General features: G+C 39.4%; 1 protein-coding gene across 4 annotated transcripts in view; it reads left to right on the top strand.

Annotated features, from left to right (window-relative positions):
- The window catches only part of LOC124252825 (nuclear hormone receptor HR96-like), a 316,210-nt gene that overhangs the window by 109,385 nt on the left and 192,569 nt on the right, over positions 1-14,256 (top strand). The window lies entirely within an intron of this gene.

Here is a 14,256-nt window from a genome sequence, read left to right as displayed (position 1 = left end):
AGTCATGAACACAATCATGAGTGAGGGGGTTGTAAAGATCTACTGGCAATAGCTGGGGATATGTTGATATAACAATGTTTAATCAATAGTCATGAACACAAGCATGAGTGAGGGGGTTGTAAAGATCTACTGGCAATAGCTGGGGATATGTTGATATAACAATGTTTAATCAATAGTCATGAACACAAGCATGAGTGAGGGGGTTGTAAAGATCTACTGGCAATAGCTATGGATATGTTGATGTAACAATGTTTAATCAATAGTCATGAACACAATCATGAGTGAGGGGGTTGTAAAGATGTACTGGCAATAGCTGGGGATATGTTGACCTGTGATTCCCAATGATTCCACAAACATTCCACCTGATAATCCCAAGCAATGACTTGAACATGTGTACATGCAGGCACTAGACAGTGTTAGGGAAATGTTGTAAGCTCTGCCAAAATGAGGCATTTTGGGACAGGTCCACATTCTTTAAGATCTAACAATTGCTTGACTTCTGCTGAAACACCTAGTGTGCAACCAACACAATCACATGAACGCCACAGAACATCAAAGCATGTCAAATGTGATTCTTAGGGCATCTTGAAAAGTGAACTGATCTATTTTGGTCCCAGAATAGATCTGGTTCCGTCCTGGAGATAGAGGTAAAGGTTGTTCTACCTCCTCCCAAGTGGCATCTTCCATGGTGTTGACTGTTCCACAGAGTGGAGTCAGTTTTAACTCTTCTTGTCATGAAAACATATTTTCTGGATTCTCTTTGGAATGTCTGACTGAGGGGCCGAAGAGGGGTGCCAGATTTAAACATTGAGCTCGGAGAAATAGTAAGCAATAGGTGGGAAGACTGAGTTTTATGTATCTCTGAGGGTTTATGGTGGAGGTGGAATTATGTCATGAAAACCTGTTTAGCTGTGTTCCAGTTTCTTGGCACAGAAGTGGTAACAATTTCCATGTCAAATGGCGCCAAGAAAGTGGAGCCTTCTGGGTAATGAATGAAGTTTTTGGTTGCTGGATACATGTGAGATACTTGTTACAGGGACAGAAGTAGTAGACGAAGGGACTATAATGTTCGCAGTAGTACAGAATGTCGTAGCAGGGAATATAGAGAATGGCCTTGTGAAATCCTTCAAAGGGAGACAATTTTCAATTCAAACAAGTTTGATTCTAATCATTCAAAGTTCAGAACATGTGTCGCAAAATGTATCCAGGATATGGGTACCTGAGTCGGCAACAACTGGGACATTGATTCAGGATCCCTGACAGGGATTGGGGCATCAAACATGTTTCCAGATATGTTGAACGTAGGAATGTGCTTATGTGGAGATACGTTGACTTTCCACACATGTCTGTGGCTCCTTGTTAAAATTGTGGAGTCACTTAGCTCCTGTATGTATGTCATGTCCAGGATTCATACTGTTTTGTGAGTGTGAGTGAGTGAGTGAGCGAGAATATTTTTTCTCCTTCAGAAATATAATGGCAAGGATTGATGCTTTGTTTTGAGTGAGTGAGTGAGTATTGTGTGACCTGTCTGTTATTCTGTATTTTATTTGGGCAATATGAAGATTGGAAAATATGTTAAACAGGTGTACTGATAGACAGTTTGAAATAGCGTTTGATTTTCTCATTTAGTCCTTACACTCACTGACTCAGCATGGAAGTGAAACCGAGATAATGGGACATGTCTGTTAAAGACAATTGCAACCGCAGGAAGAGCAAAGTTGAACAGTATGTAAAGTTAGAAAAAGCAGATGCTATATTCAGAGTGAGATCTGGAAGTGAAATTCTGATGGTGGATAGTCATCATAACTGGGCACCTGTCTGCAGACATGACTGGCAGTGCAAGAGAACCAGTCAAGAAGCAGTTAACAAACTCTCTTCCCGCAATGACAAATATCTCTTGGTCAGACTTTGTAAACAAGTCTACCATTGTCAGTATCAATCATGTAGTTAAACTGATGAAGTGAAACAGTATGACAATGTGAGATTTTCTTATAAAAGTTGCCTGAAAAACATGTATTGGGCTGTCATAGTCCATCAGGTCAATCGTACTGTTAGTGTAAGATATGCTTCTGTTTTTGTAAGCCCCTCCTGTAGAGCCTCGAAGGAGACATCTGTGGGGTGAAACAATGTGAGGAATGTTCACAGATTGCCTAGAAAACCTACAGCTTTGAGGCTCTGTATTGAGTGTTGTAAGGGCGCTAATTTGCAAAAATACTGTATAAGAAATCTGAACTTTTAGCAACGATTTCCAAGTTCCTTTTTCCTATTTTGAAAAGAAAAAATAGCTGACACTTTCAAAGAAATAAGATTCTGTTGCGTTGAAAATAAAACAAGCAGAAAATTGACACTTTTTCAGCGGAAATAAGTTTTTATGGCTGAAGAGCATGTTTTTTCCATCACTAACTTGTTAATGATTACAACACTTGCGAAGTGTTACCAACTTAGACACCGAGAGTGATGGTGAACGCGCTCTATGACTCAGCAGCCAGGAGATACAGTTGTCGGAGTTTACTCATTGTATACAACTCATATTTCTGGCAGTTTTTCTTTGACATGTGTCGGGGCCAGTATTGGCTTTCTGAACTCAATACATATTTGAAATCCAAGTGTTCTAACATCTGTCTTTTTTCTGTTGGAAATGGATGTTTTTCAGTGTTTGGTGAAGAACATGATCATTATTGAAACTAAGAAAACAGAAACATGGGAGATATATTGTCATGAATGTTATTATGTATTGATATTCTTTTATGGTAACATAAGGTATGTCAGTCATTACTATCAACTTCAGGCATGTCTCTGAAAGACATGGACTGTGGAATGTGCCAGTGGGGTATTAGGCTTGCAATTTGTCCCCTGCTTGTTATGCTTGTTGTAAGAGGTGACTTTATGGATTGGTGGTGCACCCCTGCTTGTTATGCTTGTTGTAAGAGGTGACTTTATGGATTGGTGGTGCACCCTGCTTGTTGTAAGAGGTGACTTGATGGACCAGAGTGTCATACATGCGAGCATGTATGGACAGACATGCACAGATAAACATGTCGTACCTGCATCGACACACATTCACAAAAACACACATGCATTGACTCTCACACAAACAAATGCGTGCATACACACATGCACACATGCAGAAAGCACGCACACACATACATGCACACACGCACTCACAGTACACAAGCTCACAGTGTGTGACTGGGGCTGAATTGTCCAGTGATATTGTCCCTGCTGACTTTCATTTTGGATGTTCAGGAGCTAACTTTCCCAACCCATCAATCCGTACCCAGAGCCATGTAATTTATCGATGATAAGAGAGTATACATTGAATTACTACAAGCTTTGTCGCAAACAAACACACGCACACGCACATGCACACAGTGTGACTGGGGCTGGTTTGTCCAGATATTTTCCCCTGGTGGCCTTCATTTTGGATATTTCGGAGTTAACTTTTAATCCCAAGTTTCCCAACCCATCAATCTCTACCACGCCATGCTATTTATCAATGATGAGAGAGTATACATTGAATTACTACAAGCTTTGTCGCCCGCTCAGAATGATGAAGTTCATTAAAGGATAATTGTAATCCTCCACAAAAGATACTAGTTGTTCCTCTCCAGTCACCCACTCCAGAGATTCAACAACAAATACCTCAAGTGTGAAACATGCATATTTGATGAGTCCATATCAAGATGCTCACTCAAGCTGAACAATCACTATCATTGGGGAAATGGTTTGTTGGAGAATAGGAGCTCGTAGGAAAAAAACTATCTAAGCTGATATGGTCTACATATTTAAATTCTCTATACCTCAAGAGCAATGAAGCTGCATTTAAATTTGCATACACAAGCAATTTGACTTTCAACTGACTTTTACGTATGATTAATATTTTAGTCAAATAGTGTGATGAAACGTGGTGTTGCATAATGTTGTTTGTTGTTTAATGCTGCACTCAGCAATGTAACAGAGGTCTGTATATCTGTGTTTGATGTTGTGAACCACGGTTCACTGCTGGGGGAACATGACATACAATGTAGTCAACAAGCTGAACATCTGATCCATTGCAACAAATGTGGGTTGATGTGGACTGAACATCTGGTCAATTGTTACAAATGTAGGTTGCCGTGGACTGAACCTGAACATCTGATCCATTGCAACAAATGTAGGTTGCCGTGGAATGAACCTGAATATCTGATCCATTGCAGGAAAGATAGTTAGGCGTGGACCAATTCGGAGCTAGAATCCCCATATAGCTTGATTATTCCTGTGTGTGGCATTTAATAACAAAGTGAATAAGCAGCAATCTTTATTCAGGAAATGTCAATTTGTGGTAGGTGAGCTACAGAGCCCGTGCAGTATCTCCTCACAGTGTCATGGCGAAGAAGGGACATTTTTGTTTGGTGTCTCCAGGGAAATTACATGTTAATGGATAGCATGTCAATGTACGGGAAGTAAATATGATTGTCAGGTGTCCGTCATCTGTGTTTGGCACATGTACAGAGAGGATTTTAGGAAGAGAAATGGGCATTTAGATAAGGATGTTGATAGGACTTTGTTATAAAAGTCAGATCAACATTTGCAGAACTGTATTTCACCTGGGTACGCAGGAGATCCTACTTGAAACATTCAGGTATGTGTCCGTTCATGTATATTGCAGGATTGTTGAAGTTAAATCATAATTATTATATAGTTGATAGTGTATATATGCATGTCAGTGTCACGTACCCCAGCAAGTATACACCACCACTGTATCCATACGGCTGGTTCTATAGATGTCTGTGACATAATGAGTCATGGAGGCTGTTTTCCACGTATTTCCAGTCAATACTGATGATGAGTTCTGAGAGGTATTATAGCATCCATCAGTCATTTGACTTTAGTTGACGCTGTCCACTGTCCTGCTACATAGTGGTAAAATCCCTGGCCATAGCCATTTACGTAAATATAGGATGTGATGTTTAAGTAGTGTTCTCACTGTGAGTGTATCTTCAGTGCCTGTCATTCAATATTGATGTGACAAATGTAGTTCCAGAACTTGTTATCTTCAGGTTGGTGATTATAGATGTTTATACACTCCTTGTGGCAGCTGCAGATGACAGGAGTTGGTGGAGGAGAGTCTATCTATTTTGTTGATAATCCACTGACATTCTGTGGAAGAGTCCAGTGAATTAGATTACATTAGTTGTCAGTATTTGCTGTTTTCCTGCCGTATTAGGTGTCAGTGTAGACACCTTGCCAACTGATATTCAACAGGCATGAAGTCAATAGCAGTGGAGGACTGGCACAATGAACTAGGCCACAGTTCCTTCTACTTCCTTCTACAGCTAATGAGCTTTCACTTAGCTGCGCCCCTCAACCCCAACATCATCTAGAATGATGTCATTCTTGAAATATCCAGACGTCCTAGAAACTAAAATAAATATGTCGATGTAAATACTCATATTCTTTTTTAAGAAATCCAGCTGTGAAAAATATCCTTTTGCTTGTAATTTTATTATGATTAGATTTTAAAACATAAGAAATTCAAACTGTAATCAAATTATATTCTTCAGATGAAACTTCTGTGGTATTGTCAGCTCTCCACCTGCTAGGATGTCTGTACTTCGTGTGCACCTTCTTGAATCAAGTGATACTATGTTCCTAACAACACCAAACACACACAACCTGTAGTGCACTAAATTCAGTCATTAGAATGCCAGTGGGCTTCTAGGAAAGAATTTGTCCCTAAACTTCCATGTTAGTCATAAACAGATGGAGGTGTGGTGTCACCACTTATTTACAGTATCTATTCATATAGGTTTTATCACTAGCTGCCTCCTATGCACTATGGAAGTGCTTTGGCAAATAGTCATCCGTGTAGAATTTGAAATTCATTTCAGTCACTGTTTTTTCTGGTCCAGAAAAGATTGTAGCTTAGCTGCCATTATATGGTTTGAATAATGGTGACTATGACAATACACAACCCAGACACAGTGATGGTCAAGCCAGTGATTGGTCAGTTTCATGGGAAGATATAGACTCAGGACAGAAAGATATGAATTCTAGTAGTATCAGCATGATCTGGGAGAACAAAGCGGTGTCTGTGTTGCCGATGGACATGGAAAGGGGCTTCAACATAACTCTGTTTGTTTGTGCTTGTTGGAGCAGCGAGTCATGTAGATCAGATTACTGTGATTGTCTCCCATCAACTGACCCGATAAGTAAAACAACGATACTGCTTGGTACCTCATTAAGATACAGTTTGATCAATATCTGTCCTTAGATGCTGTTTCATGTGTGAAGTGTTTGTTTAATTCATTGTTTATCTGTAGATTGTTAACCATTGCATGTCTAATGTGCAGCTTGATGGCACTATAGCTCTCAGACGGAAAGTGAACATGGCTGTCTGGACAGGAACGCAGGTGGATGTTGAGTGAATGGATGGATGGAACATGGCTGGATGTCTGTGTTGGACAGGAACACAGGTGGATGTTGAGTGAATGGATGGGTGGAACATGGCTGTCTGGACAGGAACACAGGTGAATGTTGAGTGAATGGATGGGTGGAACATGGCTGTCTGGACAGGAACACAGGTGAATGTTGAGTGAATGGATGGGTGGAACATGGCTGTCTGGACAGGAACGCAGGTGAATGTTGAATGAATGGATGGGTGGAACATGGCTGTCAGGACAGGAACGCAGGTGGATGTTGAATGAATGGATGGGTGGAACATGGCTGTCTGTGTTGGAACACAGGTGGATGTTGAGTGAATGGATCGGTGGAAGGATTCCTAGGTAGATAGTGAATGGATATTTCATAGATGGTTCTTGTGATTGGATTGATCTTGTCATGAGGAGGGGTGTATCTAATCTGGTCATGATTCTTCGTCAACAAGATACAACACTCAACCACATTGTACAACACTCTATAAATCTCAATACTGTATAAACCACATCTACATTGTACAATTTTATAAAAGCTACAGCACTAAGCAGAATTGCACAAAACTCGTCCACATTGTGTGACACTTAACAACAGTGTATAACACTTAACAACTTTGTCAACTGTGTGCAAGTCAAAAACTGTACAATATTCAGCTATATTGTGCAGCACTTGGCAATGGTGGACAACATGTACAATATTCAGTATTGTGCAGCCTGGCAATGTTGTACAACACCTGACAACATTGTACAATATTCAGCTATAATGTTGTACAACACCTGACAACATTGTACAATATTCAGCTATATTGTGCAGCACTTGGCAATGTTGTACAACACCTGACAACATTGTACAATATTCAGCTATATTGTGCAGCACTTGGCAATGTTGTACAACACCTGACAACATTGTACAATATTCAGCTATATTGTGCAGCACTTGGCAATCTTGTACAACACCTGACAACATTGTACAATATTCAGCTATATTGTGCAGCACTCGCAATGTTGTACAACACCTGACAACATTGTACAATATTCAGCTATATTGTTCAGCACTTGGCAGCGTTGCACACAACACCAACTCTAAACAGCATAAGAGCTACCAGAAGAAGTATTCAGTTTAATGTCAGTGTGTACCAGACAAGTGGCCAGTCACTTAATATCCAACATCTATGCAGCTAGTGAAGCAAATATGAAGAAGTTGATTGTTCATGCTGTTAAAAAATATGTCGCGGCGACTCTGTTGATGGTTTTCCAGTTGTTCGACAGACTTGCATTTCCGGACCCAGTTGTCAGGCGAGATTATCTGGGCTGATAGATCAAAGTGTTATTGATTTTTGCCTCTGCTTTTCGAAAAATTAGATTCTATCATAAAACAGATTCCTGTAAATAAGCTTTTATTCTCATGTGGGTCGGGTCTTTGATATTGATGAGTGAAATGCACACATCTTGTATTTATCAGGCATAAAATGTTTTGGTAATCAATTTTTATGACAAGAAAATGATTCTATTCATTCATATGAAACAGGTTTGGGTTTCTTCAATGAACATGCTATGGGTGGCAACATGAGTATTATGTCCTGTGGCAATTACATCAGGTCTAAAATCCAATAAAAATTTCAAGTGTAGAATTCTTTTCCAAAATATTTTGTGTGCATATGAGCAAACTTATTACTCTGAAATATTGCATAACATTGGTGATATTGGAAAAAGGCCTTGACAGCTCTCATCAACATGCAGCTGAACTGTGCCATCTTCATTAGAATTAATTCACACATTCTTTAGAAGTATTATTGCACAGCACTTCCTCAAAGAGCAACATCAATGTGCCTCCATTTGTACTCACATGCATTTTGTGAGGGATTTATTGGTATGCCAGTGTTGCAAGTCTTCTGATGTATTATTTTATCATCCTGGCTCTTGTTTATTCGAAAGGTTTGAGGGGGTCAGCAAAATAGCATGCGTTGCCATGGAGATGAAAGCATGCAGGAATTATTTTGTGCTCTCTGAACATATTCTGGAAGTTTACCTCCCCTGTTTCTCTCGATACCATTGAAAAGAGATGTGAGGAGTTTGTGAATGGAGCTTGGCAATATTACGTAACCCTAGCGTGGGTCAGGGCCTACTGGTTGTTGGGTGAGTCTTATAGCATATTTTTCTGTCATAAACCTATTAATCCAGTTGCTGATGATTTTCCCCACACATCAAACTGGCCATGTTATTATGTAGGACATTCAGAATTGTTGATGGCGAAATGATAATGTGATAAATGCCATATGAAAACAGATGCTCCACGAGTCCATGTTTTATGGCATGTTCACTGGGAGGGGGCCAGGAAAAGAGAGAACTACTGTTTATTGCTTACCACTGCAACCTCTGAACCGGAATTTCATTACCCAGAAACCACATGTTCAGGTGGTCATTTTTAAGGTTGTGAGTGTGATAAAACTGTGTCAAAGCTATATATCTATTTGCACATGAATGAAATTTATGATCTGTATATGAGTCAATATATTCCTTGGTGTACATGTCCTCCCTGCAACCCGGGACGGTGGGGTGGTCTAGTGGTTCAAGCGTGTGCTCATCACGCCGAAGGCCCAGGTTCGTTTTTCCACATGGGTACAATGTATGAAGTTCATTATTGGTGTCACCCATGATATTGCCGGAATATTGCTAAAAGCGGCATAAAACCCAACTTACTCACTCTCTCTGCAACCCATTTTACCTGAGCTCACATCAGGACATATCTACGTCAGATGTCCTACCAGGGAGCAAGTACTGGTCCTGTCTCTTTGTCTGTCCCCACGCTGCGGCTGCTGCTTGTAATATCAATCACAAGATTGTCAGATTCAAGTATTTACAGGCATCGTTCTTATAGCAGAACATGGCTGTGTTAAGCAATAGATGAAGCAAGTACTGTAATCTTTCACAGGAAATTGAAGTCCTTTTGTAGGTTTTCTATACTTGATCATGTATAGCAATCTGTTACAAAAGCAGCTAGATATATCGGTTCAAGTTTTGAGCTAAGTTGTTCAAAAAATTTAATATCATTAATAATGGAGTTAAAGCATATAAGGCAAGTATGTGGTCAGAACAAAAGGCATAATGTCCATCTTTGTTTAAATCCTTATATGCCATGACTAAGTGTCCAGGTATGTCCGGGTTAATAAACATTTTGTCTAACAGTTTTATTCACTACCTACACCATTGATCTACATAATAAACCAAATGTGAGCCTTTAAGAATGTACTTCTGATGATTGATAAAGTTGAAGTGTTGCCCAGATAAGATTGATGACAGTTGATTGTTTTTGTTATTCCGTCTTTCCTTACACAAAATAATCTCCTTAGTCATGCTTCCAAACAAACGAATGTTAGTCAGTTGAGATTCTTGACATGCCGATCCAGATTTAATATATGTAAGAAATTACTAGTCATGCTAAATACGCGTTTCATGACAGTCATACACAATTTGTTCTCCCGATCTCAAACACCAGGCTAATACATGAATATATTACTGTTTGTAAGGATATACAGATAAAACAAGCAACCTTTGATCTGGTTAGCGTCTCCAGGAACATTGACCATTGACCTTGACTGTGGTGATGGGTAGAGGCGAGATTGGTGTGTACCCAGTGACCTTCCATGCACTGAGTCAACTCTCCAGGTGGATGTGTTGCCAGGTAGGGTAGACTTCTGTCACTGTCGTAGCCGACGTCTCGATGATTGTTCACCCATGTTTCAATGCTAACAATCAGTGCTCACATGAGGCAACTCTTTCACTGACATGGTTAATACCTGTTTAGTAGACATGACCGTTTGGTTAGTCTACCTTCACTTTCTTATCAGAAAGTTTTGAATGTTAACAGATTGATGAAATATAAATGAGTGAGAAAAAAGCTGTTGTTTGGATAGAACAAATGATGAAGCATATGTCCATCAGGTTCTGGGGCAGTGGGGTAGCCTAGTGGTTAAAGTGTTCACTCATCATGCCAAAAACTTGGGTTTGAAGATGGGTAAAATGTGTGAAGCCCATTTCTGGTGTCTCCCATCGTGATATTGCTGGAATATTGTTAAAAGTAGAGTAAAACTAAACTCACTCACTCACTCCATCAGGTTGTTTGGAATGTATTTGGTTGTGAAGGCATCAATGCACCGTACTACTTATATTTTGTGTCCCATTCAGCAATATTCCAGATATATTCATTGACGGTGTATGATCTGGCACAGACACAGGAATCACAAGGATGAGCATGATCGGGACACCATGTCATTCATCCAGATTGCCAAGTCAGACCAACACATCCTCCAGCTACACATACAGCAAGCATGGGATACTGGCAACCTATTTTACCCTGGGATCCCTACAGTCTCATTAATAGCAGCAAGGCAGGTCATCATTCATATTCACAAGTGCCATATGTTCACAGCAAGTGGAGTGTTTAAACACATGTTGATGGGAAGCTCTCTGCTGTAGAATATTGCACTAACAGGGTGACCGTGTAGATGTTGTAGTACATAATGTTTCAGATCTCATGGACAGCAATGTTTGTCCATGATCAGTCAATCTCACATGACACACAATCTACAGGTCACTGGTTATGACCATCTAATCCCTGTTAGTTGTGTGGAAGGGAGTTTCTCATTTGGTGTCTTCTTGGCCCACACACAGACAAGCATGAAGAACTGGAGACTTTTGCCCTGGAATCAGCACCGGCAGACAAACATGCAGTACTGAAGACTATTCTGACCCAAGGATCAGCATTGGCAAACAAACATTTGGACCTTGTCTGCCAGGGACACAACATTGGCAGACAAACTTTGGGTTTTGAGTACTGCATTGCTATGGAATCTCCACTTGGACAAATCTGAGTTACTGGGGACATCTTCTGGAACACCACTGGGAGACAATATTTGGGTACCGGGAGCCATTTTTGGCCTTGGAATCTTACTTGTGTCTGAAAATATCTGACCCAGCAACTCAACTGTTGCTTCAGGAACCATGAGCTAGAGGAAATCATAGTTTATCTGTCCCAAGGGGTTTGGTTTAGTTGGACCTGAGCCACCTTGATGTGCTATATCAATTCAACAGAAGATACTGATTCCAAATTTCCCTCAGATTATGTATGATTTCCAAGTGTACATATGGCGATCAATGTGTCTAATTTTCCCATGTGTATGGTGTAGTGTCAATGTCATCTGCTAGATTGGCCACACTGGTATCATGTTTGACAAAATCTATGCTATAAATGTTTTTGAATAATAAATTCTAGACTTGTCTTTTTTTAGTAAAAACAAAAGTGCTGGTTCTCTCATGAATGAAATTCCATAAGTAATACTTTGTTCCCTTCTGGTACAGAATTTGTCATGTTCAACTTTTTAACTGTCTTCTAGCCATGCCTTTTTCACAATGACAAATTGACAAGAAATATTTATGGAAAGACAGATTTTCAAACAAAAATGAAATAAAAAGCAAAAATGAAAATAAACTAGGTTTCCATGACATTTATGCCATTTTGAAAACATTAATGGTAGATCATTTTTTGGTAGGATAATTTCAATGTTTTGAAAACTGTTGTTTAATGTTCAAATGGGGTTACTGAAATATGTATCATGGAAGTTTATGGTGGCAGCTCATCTCGAGGTATTTGCCACAACTGAAAGAATCTCTTTTGAGTTGACAATGTGATATTATCACAGCTCATTTGTCAGGTTTTTGAAGCAATCTAGGTGCTGTTTTTGTTTCCGATCTTTAAGAAGGCTGTCAACAGTCTCTAACATATTACTGACCTCCGATTGGGTTCAGTGTTCTCCTAAAGGTCTAGGAAACATGGCCTTTACTTGCACATTGCGTCTACAGGGTGCCGCAGCTCACTGTCTTTCAAATAGTTTTCAATGGCTGCTTACTGAATTTACACTCAAGTTACACAAAGTTGGAATAAATTTTGCAGGCGTCCTTGTTCACGTTGGATGCTTTTTTAATGACAGAACTTTAAAGAGGCATAGGTCTTTCGTGAATAATTTGGTTATATTTGAGCTGTTAGGTACGTTCAACCTCTTGAATTGTAATCTCTGAAATGATTTTTGAAAACCAAGTTTTGTTGTTCGACAGCCCTTGTCCATGCCTGCTGACTTTCAACAGCTGAAGGTCGACCTCCATGCTGAGTTGCTGACAATGTAATTGAAGATTGTTAATTTAGTTTGCAGCATGAGAACAAATTTTCTCGCAATTTGTCTTATTTTACTGAAATGGAACCGAAACTTGCTCCAGGAAGGTTCACTGTGTAGAAACAAACAAGATATCCTTTCTGGTTGAGTTTGTTTGGTGTATAAAGTATCTGGCAATTGCTTGTTGATGAAACTAATTGGGTTTATATTCACACACACCCTGATGAATGGTAAGTGGAGGAATTTTATGAATATATTTTTTTATTGTCTATCTGTCAAAATCTTCAAAGATGACCCAAATGCGAGGTCCATGTAGGTGACAACCATGTCCAAGACAGAGATAACCTGCTCAGCTATATTTGATTTCATGAATCTCCATTTTAGGCAGCGACTGATGAGAAGTCATAGGAAGCCAGTGATTAATGGAAAAGGAATTCCAAAGCTATTGAATTTAAAGATTTAAGTTTCTTCTGAGTTGTAAATGTGCAGGCTCTGTAAAAGTGTGTGGTTGAGAAGTAACGTAATAAGTTTTGGCAGTAGAGCCATGTGCACTCCCACCAATATCAGCCAACCTTTCATAACAGTATCCCTGACCTTCTTTGAACCTATTCAAAGGAGACATTTAATTTTGATGAGGTAAACAGTTATAGACCGGCTGTTAAATCTGACCAATTATCGTCAGCTAATTATGTCTTAAGCTAGCCGATAAGTAATCAATGCTAATTACCCAAGCCAGTGCATAATGGATGACTGTGGCAGTTTCTGTCCAACCGATATTCTGTGGTGCAGTTGAAGCAGGAAGTAGATATTATGTTCATATATTTCAATTTATTATGATGACTTAATGTATTGTCCTTTTTCAGATCAAAGACAGGAAGTCAAAGTTATATTGTTTTTTAAATCATTGTTCATGATTATTGTTGATCATAATTATTTCAGATGAAATTATTTCTCTTCCGTATATAGACATGTTGAATGTCCTTGGTTGGTCTGCATTTTTGTGTATATTGTTGTGGAGAAGAAAAAAAGAGATACAGGTCTTATCTGTGTTCGAGTGGCGTGTTTATATAAATAAGGTCACTGGGTGCTACCTACGTCTACCGCTGGTATACATAGCGTGCACTCAGATAGGTGCAAGTACCTACTGGTAGCGTGTGCTGATGGGACATGTCATGTATGTTGGCGTTGGAAAAATCTGAAATAGGTAATGAAGAATACACATAAAAATGCATTTGTTTGAAAGAAATAGAACTATTGACATACTGGTCTTATGGATGGAAGAAAGTTTGACAAATGGATGAAATATTGATAATTGTTGAATGGTTAGATTAATTGGTAGTAATTGGTAATAATAGTTGGTAGTAGTAGTGATAGTGGTAGTAGTAGTAATAGTAGTGGTAGTGGTGGTAGTAGTAGTAGTAGTGATAGTAGTAGTAGTAGTGACAGTAGTAGTAGTAGTGGTAGTGGTGGTAGTAGTAGTAGTGGTAGTAGTTGTAGTAGTAATAGTAGTAGTAGTAGTAGTGACAGTAGTCGTAGTAGTAGTAGTAGTAGTAGTAGTGAATATGGAATCTATTTAACATCATTATTGTCAAGTCAGTGTGCATTCAGCTTACATTCAGCTTAACTGAATGCTTGGTGTGCTGGAGCCATGTGCCATCATATCTGTAGATGGGGGG

Source organism: Haliotis rubra, unplaced genomic scaffold (assembly GCF_003918875.1).
Source record: "Haliotis rubra isolate DU_JTF1 unplaced genomic scaffold, ASM391887v1 Scf114, whole genome shotgun sequence".
In the NCBI taxonomy this organism is placed as follows: Eukaryota; Metazoa; Mollusca; class Gastropoda; order Lepetellida; family Haliotidae; genus Haliotis; species Haliotis rubra.
The sequence above is the reverse complement of the archived record's forward strand: the minus strand, read 5'-3'. Positions and strand labels throughout refer to the sequence as shown.